Source organism: Heloderma suspectum, chromosome 4, assembly GCF_057233095.1.
Source record: "Heloderma suspectum isolate Gila_16-S chromosome 4, 16-S_ref, whole genome shotgun sequence".
Classification (NCBI taxonomy): Eukaryota; Metazoa; Chordata; class Lepidosauria; order Squamata; family Helodermatidae; genus Heloderma; species Heloderma suspectum.
In genome coordinates this window covers 21,104,944-21,123,200 of record NC_139461.1, presented here as the reverse complement: position 1 = coordinate 21,123,200, position 18,257 = coordinate 21,104,944, and the positions used below count along the sequence as shown (strand labels likewise).

The window sequence follows — 18,257 nt, the reverse complement described above, 5'->3', positions numbered from 1 at the left end:
AAATCATTAACTACTTACACTAGGGCAGTTAATGAAACAAGGTTCAGGATGGACTTCTATTCTAAAGCTAGCACATTTATTTATTATTGATAGCATTTTTATCCCGCCCTTTAGCCAAAAAGGCTCCCAAGGCTGCTTACAAAGATATTTCTTATGACAATCGCTGCCCATAGGCTTACAATCTAAAGAACATGACACAAAAGGAAAGGCATTTGGGAAGGAAAAGGAAAATTTACTTTGGGAATAAGTCCTACTAGTTTTGGCAGGATTTACAACAAAGTACGTGGGGTTTGGACAGGTCATGAAGCTATACAAGAGACCACTGAATCATTTCTTCTGGTTCCACTCCTACTTGCATGGCCATTTCCACAAGTGGTGCTGTGAGATTACTGCTCAACCCCTTGACAGTCACACTTTGGAGTTCCACAGGGTTCTATTCTTTCTCGCATGCTGCTTAACAACTACATGTAAGCACTGGAAGAGATCATCCAGAGATTTGGTCTGAGGTGCCAACAGTATGCAGATGGCACTCAAGCTTCATCACTCATTTTCATCAGAAGTAGGTGAGGCTGTCTGCTGTGCTGAACCAGTGCTTCAGCATGGTCATGGACTGGATGAGGCAAACAAACTGAGACTCAATCCAGGCAAGACAGAGGAATTGTTAGTTGGTGGATCTTCCACCCATGTGAATAGTGTACAGCCTGTTTTAGATGGGGTCACACTCTCCCTAAAGGATCCGGTTCCCAGTTGCACTGTCATTAGAGGCTCAAGTGACCTCTGTGGCTCAAAGTATATTTTATCAGCTTCAGTGGATAAGCCAGCTGTGACCTTACTTAGATGGAAATAGCTTGGCCACAATTACCCATGCTCTGGTAAACTCCTGTATGCAATGTGTTGTAAGACATGGGGCTATCTTTAAAAATGGTTCAGAAACTACAGTTGGTCAAAAACTGGGCAACTAAATTATTAACTGGAACTGGCTATCCTGGGCAGCATACAAATGTCATAAATACTTCCTGAATCTGTGACATCAAGAATGTCCCCTAGCAAAGCGCTCAAAATAAGATGCATACTATTACATACAGATGCAAGCACAGGTGTAGGCAGGCCATTAGTAATGACCAAATCTGTAGGTAGGTGATCACTGTGCTGTCAGCTAAGATTGAGAATTTGGGCGTTAAGAAGAATGGGAGAACCAAACAATGATCATCAAGGAAATCATCCCAACGCCAAGATACCTCTGAGGATTCTCTCTCAACAGCAGGCCTATTTCATGAAGGAATCAGACAGCAACCATTTCATGCATCTGGGGTCAGGAATGTCTCTCTCCATCTTTTGGGGAGGAGCGAATACTTCCCATTTAAGTACTACAGCATTCAATCATTGATGACATTCCATGTGGCAAGTGATGTTTCCTTCCTGGTACTGAAATTACCACTAGTGTAGTAAATACACATACAAGCAGAGCATTATCTGTATAACGCGGGCTTGCAAATAGGTTCACAAGAATTACTAGCCCACCTGCCTATACATAAGTATGTAAACTGACAGCCTAGAAGGTGGGGGGTGGGGCAGAGAATAAGTCTTGCAGTTTACAAGAACCATCCTGCCTAGTCACCTGGAGGTTTGCATGCTACAGTCAACCAGGTAAACAGCTATTTACAAGCCAGATAAAATACTCAACAGATAGAATCAGCTCTTTTTTTTCCCCCTTTGCAGGCATAGATGACACTGTACTCTAATACTGAAACCATTTTAAAAAGGGCTTTTTTGATGCAGAAATTTGAGTAGCTTGCAGCAGAAATAACTTAATTCCAAACACAAGCTTCTAACCTATACTTCCAGGTTAGGAGAAGAGATCCTGAGCAACAGTGGAGTCAAGCTTCTTTCCATCTTTAATGAAAGATGAAATTAAATACTTCTTGTTTTGCAATACAGTTAAATTGCTGAGAATACCTTAAAAAATTAGGGCTAGCTGAACAAGCCATTCACCTCCCAGTATAATTTGCAAGTGGCAATACATTTAAAGACAGAGGAGTAGTGAAGAACAGCTCCTGGAGATATAGCAGTCACTGCAGTTAGATTCCATATGTGTCTTGCCTCATAAGCAATGAGTCACAAGAATATATGCCACAATATAAATGTATAGCTTACTCAAAGTTTGCTGCTTATATTTGATTTGTCAACATCCCTCCCAAAGCTCTTTTAGTGAGCAAAAAGGTGACAAGTTCCCAATCATAATCCTGTTTCAGCAACAGTAGTAAATGAGGGTGAGTTATTTTCCCAGATCAACTCTTGAGATCATTAGCAGAGATCCGATTCCACATCTCAAGTACAAGCCCAGCATTCAAAATCAATATGATGTCCAAAAGATAAAATATACTGTAAAGAACTAAAATTTTGTTCTAGCAGTCAATATGATGAAGCCTATCTATGGGAATTGACTGGCTTGCTTATCTAGCTGTGGTTGGGCACCCAGAAAAGCTTCTGGGTTGCCACTGGATTGGCTGCTGTGATCTTGCCTAGAGATGTGAAGGCCCAGAAAAAAAAATGGAAATATTAGGAACCCTCCCGCCCCCTGCGGGGGGGGGGGGGGGGAGTTCTGAGGACTGACTGCTTTTTTTTTACCCCCCAAAATGGAAAAATTGATCAGCTTTGGATTATAAAATATTTCCTTTTAGAATTTAAGACAAAGTATTTAAATATTGTTATCCTGCCTTTACTCCCCCCAAAATGATTTCTAAAAATTATGTAGTAACACTTGTATAGAAAGACTAGAGATGTAAAATGTCTGGAAATAATGAAGCCATGGGGAAAACGTTGTTTTTTTTTATCTTCTCCATAAGATTCCAAGCATAGTTATTTCTTTCATTCCTTATTAAAATTACTGATCTAAAGCATATTTTACTGATAGACATTTATGCTCAGTTTCCCAACATGTGAGTAGAGTCACCATTGTGCATTCTTGACAGCTTGGTTTCGTTCTATAGAGCTGTGTTTCTGATGCTATAACAATCATTTAATATAGTTCTAATCTATTCAATTACAAATTTTTAGCTGAGTTTACTTTTAAAAGTTTAAAATATAATGATAATTTTATGAGCAAACTAAGTTATACATAAAATAACTTTAGGAACAGGACGGAGCTGCTTTACGTTCCTAAAGCAGCTCTCCCTAATCTGGTACCCTCTGGATGTTTTGGACTACATTGCCCAGCATTCCTGACCATTGGCCATGCTGCCTGAGGCTGATGCGATTTGAAGCGCAAAATATCTGGAGGGCACCAAGTTGGGGAAGACTGTCTTAAAGCAACAAAGTGACTTTCACCTGTGGAGTGATAAAAAAAATAAGTATTGCTTATTTTTACATTTTTCCTAAAATTTCTGGGTTTTTCCCCAAAACTCCCCAGAAAAAATTTTATCCTCAAAAAATTTTTTTGAGGATAAAAAAAACCTTTATCCTCAAAATTTCCAGACATTTTATATCTCTAATCCAGCCACCGGCTTAGGTGCTCAAATCATAAACCTGGACTACTTAGGCAGTAAGAACACAGCAAAAATAGACCAAGGGATTATACAACAAAGTTAACAGCTACCTCTATCCCCAAAGAGCAATAGTAGAACCTCTTCCCCGCTCTCCACCCCCAAGCATAATGGACTGCTGTGCAACAGGTATACATCCTATCTCCTGTCCCTAAACAGAACCCAGGAAGCTCTCCTAAGAAGGTCTATTACTATGTTTTGCTTTTGTGCTCATAACTTATTTCTTTATGTTATTTTTATGCTACCCTTCAAGTTACAAACTCCCAAGGTGGTTTAACAATCAATCAGTAGAGAATACAACATGAAACAAGAAACAAAAAAAACCATGTAGAACATTATAATAGCAGCTAGACCAGTAAAATCTGTAACTATTAATCAAAATCACCTTGATAACAGGTCAAAAGACCTGGGCAAATAAAAAGGGTCTTTACTTGAAAATGAAATGGCACCAGGCTTGGAGCTAGATAAGCGTCCTTGGGAGGGCATTCCACCTGTGGGGTGCCACAGCTGAAGAGGCATTCTGTCCTGTCCTCGTTCACTTAACTTAGTGGAAGAACACATGCTTTGCATGTAAAAAGTTCCAAGTTTAATTCCCAGCATCTCCAGGTAAAGCTAGGAAAGACTTCCATCTGAAACCCCGGAGAGCCATTGCCAAACCGCGTAGACCAGTTATTATTTACCTGTTACATTTCTATACTGTCCAAAAGCCGAAGCTCTCTTGCATGGTTCACAGTTAAAACCATAAAATACAACGTGACAAAACACAGTATAAAATTCTTAAAAGTTTAAAACTCCAGTATAAAACCAAAATAAAAACCATCAGCAGTGTGAAGATTAACAAACGGAGCAACAGATGAAACAAGAACTGAAGAACGAAAATGCCTGGGAAAATACAAAGGCACCAAAGGCACCTGGCACCAAAAAGATAACAACATAGGCACTAGGCAAGCCTCTGTGGGGAGGGCATTCCGGTGACACAACCGGAAAGGCCCTATGGAGGGCCACACGTTTCCCATCCCTGGTGCAGACAATGAGTTAGATGGACCAGTGGTCTGACTCAGTAAAAGACAACTCCTTATGCTTACGTGAACTGAAGAACTTAATGAACATCACATAAGGTTGAGAATGAATTTGCCCCAATCAGACAGGAAAGCAATGCTGGGCTGGCTTGGAAAAAGATACTCGCCTGGATGTCTGTGTTGAGTAAAGATTATTTTTGTACCCTGGGAGAGAGTTGGGGTTTCTCTTCTTCTTTAAGGCCACCTATTTTTATCCTTACAACCCATTTCTTGCAAAGCTCGAACTGGCTTACACGGGACTTGTTCAGGATAACGGTTAATCTGCCAAGGGGCTAATACATGGGAAATGCCTTCATGGGGCAAGGGATTGAGTTAGCTGATATTTGCATCCTTACTGTCCTATGCTTTCACATATTGTATTATCTTCAAACAGCAGAGGATTAATAACCTACACTTTGAACTTTGTCTTAGTCTTTGCACTGTTAGTGAAACAAGGAATTTTCAATTACATGGCTTCTCTCTTCTGGTTATCAACCCCTGAACCACAGATGAAAGTTATAGCCCTCCAATGATTCACAGTTGCTAGGTATTTATTCTTCTCTGTGTAATATTTCTTTACAAAGGCCTACGGTGAAAGATATTATTCATATCTCATAAAACAAGGCAGAAATTAATAATGAATGATACACTCTGCATTAACCAACATATGCTTTCATTCTTTAAAAGGAAATAAGGTAATTAGGGGAAAAAATAGTGTGTCGCCTAGAAAAGCAACAGACCAAAGACCTGAAGAAATATAATACGTCACTGAGGGGTCAGAAATACAAGCCAGAAAAAATGTATGAATTCTTCATAGGACATACCATCAAATTTAACAAGCCAGCATCAAGTTCTGAAGCTGACCTATAAAGAGTCAGATAACGAGTCTATCCAGGCCGGTACTTGTCTGCCCTAACTGGCAGCAGCTCTCCAAGTTCTCATGCAAAGATCCTTCCCAGCCCTGACAGTTGATATCCTTTTAACAGAATATGCCAGGGACTGAGTTTGGGGCCTTCTGCATACAAAGCATTATGCTCTACCACTGAGACATGGTCCCTCCTCATATTCCAAGAGAATAGTCCAAATACGCCCCAAGTAGCCCCAAATGTGAGGCTGACCAGAACCCTATTCATTTATTTCATTTCTATACCTCCCAATAGCCGAAGCTGTGTGGGCAGTTCACCAGGGAAGATCACCTCAGAAATCCAAATATTCTGCTCTGAATTCCTTGGAAGAAGGATGAAGTTATATGGATAAATGAAGTTACATGGATCAATAAATACATTTTAGATGCGTGCAGCCCAGGATAATGAGGAGGAAGGCAAAAGATATTTCATGAGTCAAAACTAAATGATGAAATCAGTATTACTCAACTGCTGTCAACAGGGATGTTATCAATCACACTAGAGGAAATATTGTCTTTCAACACTCTTGAAGGGAAAATGAACACATGATTGAGGGCAGCAGTGAATTAAATCTGCTGTAGACTCCTGATAACATTAGCATAAACTATTTGATAGTACAAGCGTAACAAAAAAAGTAACTTCAGCAGTGTGAGTGAAGAGACAAAAGTATCAGTTATAATGAGCGAGGCTGTGTCTGAGCAGGGGCCTAGGCTCCTAACAAGACCTCACCCTGCAAGGTCAGCACACATAGGAAGACAGGCTGTGGTAGCAGAAAGATTAGAGGTTGGGCTATTAATAAATGGAGGAAGAGAAAGAGAGGCACGCTGATATAAAGAAAGATACAAATCAACAAGAGGAACTAAGAGAGCTTCGGCTATTGGGCGGTATAGAAATGAAATAAATAAATAAATAAATAAAAACTAAGATAAAGGGCCAGTTCGCACGACACAACAGCCCATGGCTTGTTGTGCATTACAGAGCGGACACACTGCCCACAGCGCACCCGCCACCTCTGCCTTTGCTGAGCAACCCATGATTGGCTCCACAGAAACTACAGGCAGGATGGGAAAGAGTTAAGTTTTCTAGAGAAAACTGCAGAAGCGCTGAGCAAAGTTAATAGGAAGATCTAGAAAACATCACCGGAACCAGGGTCTAAGATACACTTCGTATTTTAAAACCAGAATATAGATCCTTAAAATGTGCTTGCACTACACTAGAGTGAAAAATAGTAATTCAAGGTTTTTGGCACCAGCACAAAATGTTTATACACTGGTGTGTGTGCAAGCTGTTTACCTCACTCTTCCCAAGGTCTGTTTACAGAAATAATGGATGCATATTTTTTATGCAGTGCCACCAATTTGCATGGCATGTTATGCGCAATATGGATCTCATAAAAAAGCAGCTTATATGGAAAATATAGATAATCCTGTCTTCTTGTCTGTAAGTTCTTTGGGGCACAGACCTATCTAAGAGAGCAACCCTATAGCTGCTAGACACTGTCTAGAGGGCCATAGGATATGCTCATTCCCAGGAACTGACCTCGGATCCTGCACTCCGAGGTCGGTTCCTGGAAAACTGAGCGCCTCCCTCATCTGTGCTGCCTTGGAGGCAGGGCAGAGAAGCCCCATCCTCCGCACTCAGAAGAGGAGTTCAAAGCAAATGAAAAGAGGCAGGGGTGGGGCCCTTCTAGGGTGGGGGGAGCGGAGCTGCGCATACTACACATCCTACGTGTTGTACGGCAGCTTCCTCTCCTGGTCGCAACCCCCTCTGCCCCCGCCGCTAGACAGCCGAAAATGGCTGTCTAGCGAAATATAGTAAGGCGGGAGAGGCACGAAGCAAACGATCCCCCTGTGCCTCTTCTGCCTTGCTTCGGATAGGTGGTTGCCTACGAGGTCGGAGGCAGCCACCTATCTCGTTAGAATTGTACCCTTAATTGTATATTAAAAAGGCTGGATTTTATTAATTCATGTGCAAAGGTGACACAAGTTAGAACCTGAAAGATCATAGGAATTGCCTAGCTGATCTGATCAGAAGTCTATCTTGTTTACAACTCTCTCTATAACAATGGCCAGATGCCCCTCCCAAGGGCACTTAAAATAGCTATCCTCCATTTGCTCCCAACATCAGGGAGACAGAAGTTACCGCCCTAATGGACACTGGTAAAACTAGCCCCCAAGAAGCTGTCCAATTCTTTTAATAGCCTTCTAAGATACTAGTCATCACATGGAAATAGATGGAGGGCACAAAGTTAGGACCTGATTAGAAGCCACATGCAAATTCTATCTCATAAACAGAACTCAAGTGCGAGCATTAAACACGGAGCTTGGGACAATGTTTAGGAACATTTATTTCTATAGCACATTCCAGTGTTCAATACACATTATAGCACCTGATTTATGAAAACCTTGCAAGGTATGGGGTGGCACAACAAAAGGAGAAGGATTGTAGTCAGATCCACCTAAATTTAGTAGGAGGGAGGGGCAGCAAACAAAATATATAAGCCACGACTACAACACAAGATGGAGAAACAAGCATATGGAAATGGGAGGAAGACGCACACAGCCTTGAGAATCAGCGGCAGATCCATTCACATGAAAAGCAGGGATATGTGCAGGGTGGAGGCAGCAGATAAGGGACTGCTTCATATCAGAAAACAGGAAGCTGCCTGCAGAGAGGAAGAATTGGATCAGAACTACCTTGAGTTTACTAAAGGGCATACAGCCCAATCCTTGTTTATTCTGAAGTAGGTCCTTCAATGGGACTTGTTTGCTAGTGAGTAGACAGAGGACTGCATCTCAAATAGTATCAGAAAAGCTAAGGAGGAAATGGTAAGGAGATGGGGAGAAACAATGTGTAGGAGTGTGTGCATGGACAGCGCACGATGGTGGGTGACAGGGATGGTGGGGTGCAGTTATCCTGGAGTCAAGGGAAGAGGGCTGAGAGGAAGAGTACTGCTGTAACATTAGGGAATAAAAAGGAAGGCCTGTGTGTGGGTGGGAGGGAGAAGAAGTTCACATCAAAAATAAATCCACCATCGGGTTCAGCAGGAGGCAAAAAAGTTTACATAGAAAAGAAGAGTCAAGAAAATAGGGTGGTTGTCAGATCCACCTGGAGTTTAGTAGGGAACGGGGTGGATACTATGGGGAAGACAAGTGGCACAATATGGAGAGAGATCAAGAGAAATATGGCTTTAGAGAAGGAGAAGCGTAACAGAACAAACAACCATGGGCAAAAGGGGGGGGAGCTTTGCAAGAATGGAGGAGAGGAGACAGGGTTGAAAGTAAAGAACTGGTGGTAGGGATCAAAAAGGGGAGACCTTGAAAAGCGGGAAAGGGGCATACAAGGCTGAAAACAAAGAGTTGTGTGGGATGGTCTGTACTTCAGTGATAGTGCACCTGCTTGGCATGCAAAAGGTCCCAGGTTCAATCCCTGGCATCTCCAGATAGGACTGGGAAAGACCTCCACTGCCTGAAAGCCTGGAAAGCCACTGCCTGCCAGTGTGGCCACAACTGGGACTGCATGGACCAATGGTCTGACTCAGTATAAGGCAGCTTCCTATGCTCCTCTTTGGAGGAGGGAGCACCTCGGTGGAAGATCTGGGAAGCACACACAGTTCCGAAGGGAGCCACTGAGAGGACCGACCAAGAAAAGGGGAGAGCTTGGCAAGGGTGGGGAGGGCAGCCAGGGTCCGCACGGACGAGAACTAAGAAGGTGGAGCGCTGCGGAAGGTGGTGAAGAACGTAAGAGCCCTGCTGGATCAGACCAGGGTCCATCCAGTCCAGCATTCTGTTCACACGGCGGCCAACCAGCTGCTCAGGGGAAGCCCACCAGCAGGGCGCGAGTGCAACAGCACCCTCCCGCCCATGCTCCCCGGCCACCGAGGCACACAGGCATCCTGCCTCTGATCCTGCAGGTAGCCTACAGCCATCGGGACTAGCAGCCGTGGACAGCCTTCTCCTCCAGGAAGGGAAGCGCCTGGCGCCTTCTTAAAAGGGGGCAAAGCTCGCGGGGAGGCCCAAGGACGAGAGGGAAGAAAGGGGCGCAGAGCCACGAGACCGGCGAAATCCGACACAGACCCACGTGGAAGGGAAGGCGAGAGGAGAGGGACGAGGGGCGGTTCCCATGGAGACGGGGATGAGGCGCGCGGGGGGGGCGGGGCGGGGCCAGCCCATGTGCCGGGGGGGCGAAGCGGTGCCGCAGAACGAGCCTATGAGGCGAGCGGCGGGGGAGGGGGCATGAGGCGGGTTTTTGAGGGGGCCTTCCCGCCCCCGCCCCTTCTTTTCTCGAGAGCACTCACCGCGCTGCCCCCTCCCCCGAAGCTGAGGGGAGGGACGGACGTGGGCAGCGGTAGCGACAGCCGCGCCGGAGCCGCCCGCAGGGACCAGGCTGCCGAGGAGGAGGAGGAGACGACGACCGCCGCCGGGCGTGCGTCACGCGCGTGCGTGCCAGTGACCCGGATGTACCGGGAGGCGCAGCCCTCGCTGCCAGTTGGCGTGCGGCAGGGCGGTTGCTGCGGCGGCGGCGGCGGCCGTCAAACTACTGCGCATGCTCGCTGGGCGCGACAACCAAAGAATTAAAAAGAAGAAGAATGCTGTGTTTCTCTTTGCCTCGCCTGGGCTGAAAAGGAGAGGCGGGCGGGCGCGAAAGCGTATCGACAAGGAAGTTTGGGTGTCGTCGGTTCAACGGGCGAATTTATCCGCTTCCCCCTCGGGAGGCCGAGGAAGGCGTGAGTCCTGCAGCAGCAGCTCAGACGCCGAAATCGGTGAAGGGGGGCCCTGCAAATAAGCCAGGCTGCGAACAGCCTGTTTCCTCACCACCCCACCCCCAAGATGCCGAGCCACGATGCGCCATGTAAGCATTCAAAGTGTTTTCCAAAACTACGTTTTGAAGCGGCTCCCCGTGAAAACCAAAACCCCCTCGGGAACAAAAGCCGCACACTGGCGTCCCCGAGGCGAGCCCAGCAAGGCTGCGTCTCAGCCTGCTGTGGATAACGATGCCCAGAGTTAGGGCTGCCGCCCCATACCTCGGAATAAGCCCCACTGAAGCCCGCGGGACTTGCTCTCGGGCAGACGTGCACGCTCCACGGCGTTGCATAGGGCTGTGCTGCCTGTAGGCTGAGTATTCACTGTATGCCTCCCAAGATGGGGTGATGACGCACACACCCCGGCTCGGGGGATATATTTCCCCCCACCACGGTTTGTAGTACTTTCATTTACCAGGTGTGCAGCTGCTTCCTCTTTACAGCGTGGAGAGCACGTCGTTTATCTGCATGGACTAGAAGCTCACTGCCAGCATGGTCTGCTGGCCGCGAGCATCTCATTGCAACCAGCCTTACTGAATAATTTGATTTGGAGCAGCGTTTCTGTTTGTTTTTTTCCAGAGGCGTAGCCATGTCGCAGCAAAAGTGACGAAAGGGTTTTGTGGCCCCTTAAAGATACACATTTCGGCTGGTCCATGAAAGCATAAGCTTCATAAGCATTTGCCTTCATCAGATGCCTCCCAAGCCCCAGGTTTAGTCTGAGCTGGAGAGTGGGGTGGGGGGCGATTTTTAAAACACTTCACTCTCCTCAGAATATTATCAAAAGGCTGAAGCTGTGTTACCTAGCTAGGCCCTGGCCTGCTCCTTCTGCCCCCACGGCACATTGGAAGGCATAAGCCTTCACTTTTTACATGATGACTATGAAAGGTCATGAGCAGGTCACATTTTGAGCCGAACTTCAGACACAGACAAGGGTCTAGCTCTCACTGAGGGAGTAAACCCGTGTCAGAGCAGTAACACTTCAGACTGAAGATGGGAATCGCATCACTGAATGCTGCTTCATCTTTTAACCACAGCAACATGTGTATAGAAAACTGGCACATCAGGGAGCAGGCTAAGCTAGAACCCTGCCCTGGAGCCAGCTTCAGGTTAGAGGGGGCTCCTGGCAAAGTGCCTGGGGTGGTCTTCCTGCTGACACCAGCAGGCCCCACTACCTACTTGCTCCCCTGGCAGTGGGCGTACCAGGTAGCAGGCAGCTGTGTCCGAGAGGCTGCCCGCCATTTTAATTTTCCCAAAATGCACTGGAACAGCAGTTGGGAACCTCAGGCCCTCTGGGCCAAATCTGGCCCTCCTGGGTTTCTGCATGTGGCCATGCCCACTTCCTTGACCCCACCCTCTCTCGCCCAACCACCGTTTCCAGGCTTTTGTGTAGCTTTTTCTCCATTCTAAACGGCTGAAATGCCTCTCCTAAGGCGCAGTTAGTGGCAGTAAGAGTTACAATAAGCTGATATTTTGTGTAGGTTCGGCCCCATCAATTTTGCTTTTGGCCCTGACCCCTCAGCAACCAACCGACAGCCCTGGTAGGCCCTGCCGTTTTGTATGGAAGAGTATTCAGTCATGTGAGTCCCCTAGGCCTATACCACAAGGTACTATAAGAATAATCCCCCCCCCCCCCGCCAACAACTTTATGTATGAACTTTAACCTTCAAAAGAGAAACACAGTTAATTTATTGCTTCAGCAGAGAAGGAAACAGCCCAAGTACAAACATTTCTCTGGTGTTTCCCATGAGGCATTTTGACTGAGGCACTTTGACAATAACTTCTGCAGCCAAAAGGGTCTTTCTTTTGTCTGAATCCTGCCACATGTTACACAGCTGGTTGCACAGAGCACCAACTGCACAACTGAATAGCTACTTTTCCTGCCAGCGGCCTTGAACACTCCAAGTTGGTGGAACTTAAAAAGCTTTCCCGACCCTGTGCTGTCCTCATAACCCAAAGGCTACTTGGCAAACAGGCATTTGCACATGCTTAATCTATCTCACTGGCTGGCTGATTCTCACCTACAAGTGCTCCCCCTCTCACAGGGCTAGCATCAAGGGTAGGCATGGTTGGGCACTTGCCGAGGGCCCGCACCCCAACAGGGGCCCACTCACAAAAATCCCCTGGATTTGCTCCTCCTCTTTGCCTGGCAACCTGCTTGTTCACCTGCTTCTTGTTCTGGCCCAGACAACGGCGGCGGCGGCGGTGGTGGTGAGGAGGAGGAGCAGTAGATGCTGCTGCCCACTTGCTCACCAGCTCTCTGCCTGTCAAGCAAGCAACAGCAATGTTGAGAAGAAGGATGGGAAGCAATAGCAGTTGGTGCCAATGGTGGTGAGAAGGTAGACTCGCTGAGGGAGAAGGCCCATTGAGGGTGCCTTGCCAACGGGCCCTCAAAAACCTGGAGCTGGCACTGCCCTCTCAGGCAATTTTTACTTTTATTTATTATTTGTGTAAAACGGTTTCTAAGCCGCCCTTTAAGGTAAAACCACCCAAAATTTAAAAACCACAACACATATAAAATTTAAAACCACAACACAGAATAAAACAGTGATAAAAACAGTATGAAAAAGATTTTTAAAAATTAAAACAGCACCATATATACAGCGGCTCTCAAAGTCCCAGGTCACTTATAGGCCAAGGTAAATGAATATGTTTCTATGGCCTGGTTGCAGCCTATAACGATGGGGCCTGGCAGACATCAACTGGAACTGAGTTCCACAAGTGTGTGTGTGTGGAGGGGGGACTACCAAGAAGGCCCTATCCCCCTTTCTCCTTCATCCAGGCTTAATCCCCTTTCCTGCCCACCATGTCCCCCCTCCAAATTATCTCCTCAAGCAGCTGCTCTTCCCTGCCTCATGTCCACCAAGTTCTTTGCCCTAACAGTTATTGTAGGGGGAAGAGCTGTGGTGGAGGGGGAGCTGAAGCTGGAAACAACCGGAAGGGAAAGGGTTATGCACTCCCTCCCCCTTCCTGTACTGCTTCTCTGCTCTAAGTTTCTCCTCCTAAAGCAGCTTTTCATTTTATAAAATGGCTTCAGGTCTACTTATATTTACATAGTTATTATTTTTATTATTACATTTATATCCCACCCTTTTTTCCTCATGCATGGACCCCAAAGTGGCTTACATGGCCCTCCTCCTCTCCATTTTATCTTTACAACAATCCTGTGGGGTAGGTTACGCTGAGAGTCAGTGACTGGCCCAAAGTCACCCAATGAGCTTCATGGCTGAGTGGGGACTTGAAGCCGGATCTCCCAAGTCCCAGTCCAACACTCTAACCACTACACAACACCACATCACACCGGCTTGCCTACACTACACTGGTTCTCATATGTCATGTAGCACTTTGAAGCCTTTTCACTCTAGCCCTTAATCTTCTTAGGGGAGTGGCTTTGGCTCAGTGATCAAGCCCATAACTTGCACACAAAAAGTCCCAGGTTCAGTTCCTGGCATTTCCAGTCCAAAAGATCAGGCAGGAAGGAATGGGGAAGACCTCTGCCCAAGACCCTGGAAAGCGAGTGACAGTCAAGGTTTGTATACTGCTTATGTTACTCTGTAAAAATGCCACATGCAAGGGGTGTTTTGTATTAACAATTGAACCCTTAGGCCCCCTAGGCTGCAATGTCTATGAATACATTCACTGGGACCTCAGGGACTGATTTAGGATTTTTAAAAAATCCCTTTGGTGGGGCTCCTGTTTCTTTAACGGTTGACATTTAGACAGAACATCAACAGGTGAAGTCTTCTCCCAGGCTAGAGATAACAGTAATTGACATAGCTTCACCAGTTTAATTTCTGCCTGCCACACCACTGCAAAAAGCACAGGAGCCCTGCTGTGCGAGGGTGGGTGTGAGAGAGAAACAATGGCAACCTTCAGCCAGCACCTGAAGTAGCTGCTGTGGTAATACACTTGAGAGTCCCCAGTTAAAGATAAAGAGCAGCTGGCTTAATATCATGCGGGCAGCAGGCGATAATGGTTTCACTGACCTAGTGCAACTGTATTATCTTCAGATTTCTCTGAGAGCAGGACCAGGATAGTTTAACACAGGATGCAGTTCCACAATTTTGAGTCGGAAAACTCTACCTGCATTCCAGCTCAAACTGCGTATCTGTGGTTTTAACTTGCTTTCCCCAACAGTACTTGGTCTCTTGTATTTATTTAGTATTGATTTATTCTTACATTTATATCCCACCTTTTTCCCATGTGAATGGACCCCCAGGTAGCTTACATGGCCCCCCTCCTCCCCATTTTATCCTTACAGCATCCCCGTGGGGCAGGTTACGCTGAGAGTCAGTGACTGGCCCAAAGTCACCCCGTAAGCTTCCTGGCCGAGTGGGGACTAGAGCCCAAATCTCTCAAGTCCCAGTCCAAGGCTCTAACCACTGCACCATGCTGGTTCTCTTGTATTCGGGGGGCGGGGGTTGGAAGCGGGGGAGAGAAAGAGACTCAGGCACCAACAGCAATTACAGTATTTCACTGCAACTTTTCATCTGAATGGCAGCTTAAGCAATTAACAGCCAGGAATAATTTTTTAACACGTGGCAAAAGGACACTGTGTGTGTGTGTGTGTGTGTGTCCATCCTATCATTCATACAGAGCAATTACAAATTGGTTGTATTATTATGTTTGACAACGGTGCTGTTTATCTAAGGCAGCTGTCCCCAACCTGGTGCCCTCCAGATGTGTTAGACTACAGCTCCCATGATGCCCAGTGGCCATGCTGGCTGGGGATGATGGAAGTTGTGGTGCAGCACATCTAGAGGGCACCAGGTTGGAGGAAGGCTCATTTAGGGGACCTTTTTACAGCGCCTGTTACTTGTCCAAAAGCGAATGGAGGAAACACATGTCGTGCCTCAGTTAGTTCCGTTCTGTTATTAGCTGCTATTAAAAAAGACAGAAAGAGAAGCTGGTCTTGTGATGCAAGATCTTAAAAAGCGAGGAATGGCAACTGCTCTAGAAAAGATTCTGTGCTATGGAGAGGGGACTGACAGCACTGCTTCTTTCTGACACCTCAAAGGTTTGATTAGTTAGTCTCTTTGATCTCTGCAAGTTCATTTTCATCTCAGATATATATAGTGTTTGGAGAAGTAGTCCCACTGGGGCTGTGTTGCCTTGTGGAGCTTCTCTGCATTTAATGAGTGCTAGTGCAACAAGGATGCTAAATGCAAGTGGCTGGAACTCCCCTGGTTCAAAGCTTACCCCAGCTGTGAACTCACTAGGTGGCCTCCGGCTAGTTGCTGCCCTCTCAGCACCAGCTGTTCAGCTGTAATAATACTGGCCTTGAAGATGGTTTATGGGAGGTACAGCTGTGCACAACCATGCAGATCTTCTCTCAAAAGGTGTTGGAAGAAGAGACAATGTGTGAGTTCACATGACATGACAACCCATCCTGGCGAATAACTCACATGGTGTGAGTTGTTCACGGAACAACCCACGGTGAGCCCGACAGACAATTGGGCTTAGCGTGGGTTGTTCTCCCCCTCCTTCCACTTCGGTCCTCCAGCTGGCTCCCAGGGGAGTCTGTTGCAGATCTTCTCTGCCCATCCCCCTACCCGCTACCAACCCCTTTTTTGTTCCCTGGCTTAAAAAAAAGTGCCCCATTATTTGGGCAAAAGGGGCCAGAATATTTTATCATTATTTTGGCCACAGAGATTTCCACAGATCTCTTCATAATTTTTTGTTATTACATTATTTTAACCGCAGTAGTAACTGCTTGAAATGAGAGCCATGAAAAGCGGGTGGACCCCAGATCTCTCTTAAAATGACTGGCTGGAGACTCAGGCAAATGTGGAACAGAAACAGGGCACCTCCAAGTATCTCCTCAGCACTTAAAACCCTGGGGATCACCTTGCTACGGGGGCAATCCTGACCCCTTCCCCTCCCCCCCCCCGTCAACTGTCAAGGGCTGTCAGAGTTGTCCATATGCACTCCCGTCTTGACAATTACCTTGCATGTTTCATAGTGTGGTTCCCTCCCTTTGAAAGCTGAAACATACAAGGCAATAGGCAAGGCTATATATACGTATTTTTGACCGCCCAAGTGAGTACTTGCACAACTGCAAAAAGCTGTTAAAAAAAATACCAAGAGATTTGTGCAAATTCCTGGGGCTGAAAGAAATAATCTTCCAGCCCCATTGTTTTGGGTTTTTTTAAGGGGTTGGTGAACGAGTGACAGCCCCTCCAAAGTGCAGTTTGGGCAAGATTGCTTGGAAAGAGCAGCGGGGGGATTCCGCTCTTGCCAAGCGGCTTGCTGCCCAATCACCACAAGTCACGATGGGTTGGGTCTGCCAGGTTTGGATGACATGCCAACCCACTGTGGGTTAAACGACTCCTAGAACAAACCATGGGTTGTCAGGGTAGTTTGTTGGCGAAAAACAAGCCACCCTGAGGGAAGTGGTTCGGGTTCAGACAACACGACAACCCACCATGGCTTGTTTCAAACAACAATCCACAATGGGTTGTGGTATCATGTGAACCCAGTCTGTATAACTTACTAGTGGCGCAACTCAATTTGAGGTGCTGAACTTGAACTTTAAGACACTGCCTGGCCTGGGACTGCATATCTCAAAATGCACCTCTCTCCCTCTGAGCACCTTACCTACTGAGGTCATCGGGAAAGGTCCTGCTTCACACACCTTCTGCCCAAGAGGGGAATATTATGGCCAGAAGTGTTTCACCCATAGCTCAGTGGAAGAGTGCATGTTTTGCATGGAGAAGGTCCCGGGTTTGACCTCTGGCATCTCCAGTTAAAAGAGGGGTGGGGAACCTGTGGCCTACCAGGTGAGGCCATCTGGGCTGCGGGGCCTCAAATGAGGCCCCTCCCCAAAGCCCCACCCCCTCATCGGGGGGGGGGGCTGGAAAGCAACTAAGCCACACTTTGTACACAGGTTTCTGATAGTAGGAGAGGAATGGGCATACAGCAGGAGTGGGAAACCTGTGGCCCTTCAGATGTTGCTGGACTTCAATTCCCATCAGCCCAGCCAGCATGGCTAATGGCCAGGGATGATGGGAGTTATAGTCAAACAACATCTGAAGGGCCACCGGTTTCCCACCCTGGGCATACGGTTATAACTGCTGGTGACAAGGCAGAGTTATCCCTGTACTCCCCAGGAAGAGGCTGTTAAGTAGGAGAGCTGCCCCAAGTTACTCTTATGAGTGATGCAGAGAGTGGGTGTGGCCCTCCTTTTGCTCAGGAAGTGGCATTTAGGGAGTGGGGTTTAAGCTCAATTAAAGGTATTGTGCCTGCCAAGGAGAATATCCTGTAGATCCCACCTTCACCACCACCTGCCTTTTCTACGTGGACTTTAGACCTGTGTTTGAGAGTTCCTACATTATTTTATTACCTTGGTTTTAAAGTTCCAGTACTGCTGTCCTTCAACGTATAGTGTGTGTGTGTGTGTGTGTGTGTGTGCGCGCGCGTGCGCACGTATGTATGAAAGACTAACAGTGTATTTTTACAAATACATTTTGACCTAACATTTCAGCTTCCACTCTCATCAGTAGCTGTGCTGTTAAATGTTATCTATATTTCTTACCCTGCAATCTTAGACCTGCAGGGCAAACATGCTTAAATGAATATGCTCTCTCTATTAAATTATTGATCTTTAGATTTGTAAGGATTCTTGGAATTTTTTCTTCTTCAGTGGCCACTGAAGTGATTAAATCATCCCCTTTTCTGTCTACAGAAGCTTTGTCACACCCACTGATTTGGACAGAATATGGTGAGATTAATATAGAGAAAAAGTGCACTATTGCCAATAGTGTGGAAAGTCAATTGCTGTTCCGCTTGCAGCTTTTCAGCAGAAGAGCTGTGATTTATTAGTACCAGGGCCCCACTTGTGTGATAAGTATCTTGGTCTGATGTAAGCCATGTTCAGAGGGTTTTGCCTTGAAAGGCAGTATATAAATCTTTGAAACAGGACTCACTCATCTGGAAGCAGCCTGTGTGTATGCCG

General features: G+C 46.4%; 1 protein-coding gene across 9 annotated transcripts in view; it reads right to left on the bottom strand.

The window, feature by feature from the left end:
* Positions 1-18,257, bottom strand: part of CYRIB (CYFIP related Rac1 interactor B) — a 99,914-nt gene that overhangs the window by 50,308 nt on the left and 31,349 nt on the right. For 4 of the 9 annotated variants that reach the window (XM_084848803.1, XM_084848806.1, XM_084848799.1 and 1 more), the window contains exon 1: positions 9,803-9,949. The exons of 3 other annotated variants lie outside the window; for them this stretch is intronic. The gene's annotated coding sequence lies outside the window, so the exon portion shown is untranslated. Of the gene's footprint in view, positions 1-9,802; positions 9,950-10,721; positions 10,861-12,469; positions 12,562-18,257 lie in introns of those variants that run through there. 2 more of the 9 variants (XM_084848809.1, XM_084848810.1) reach the window with 2 other exon arrangements.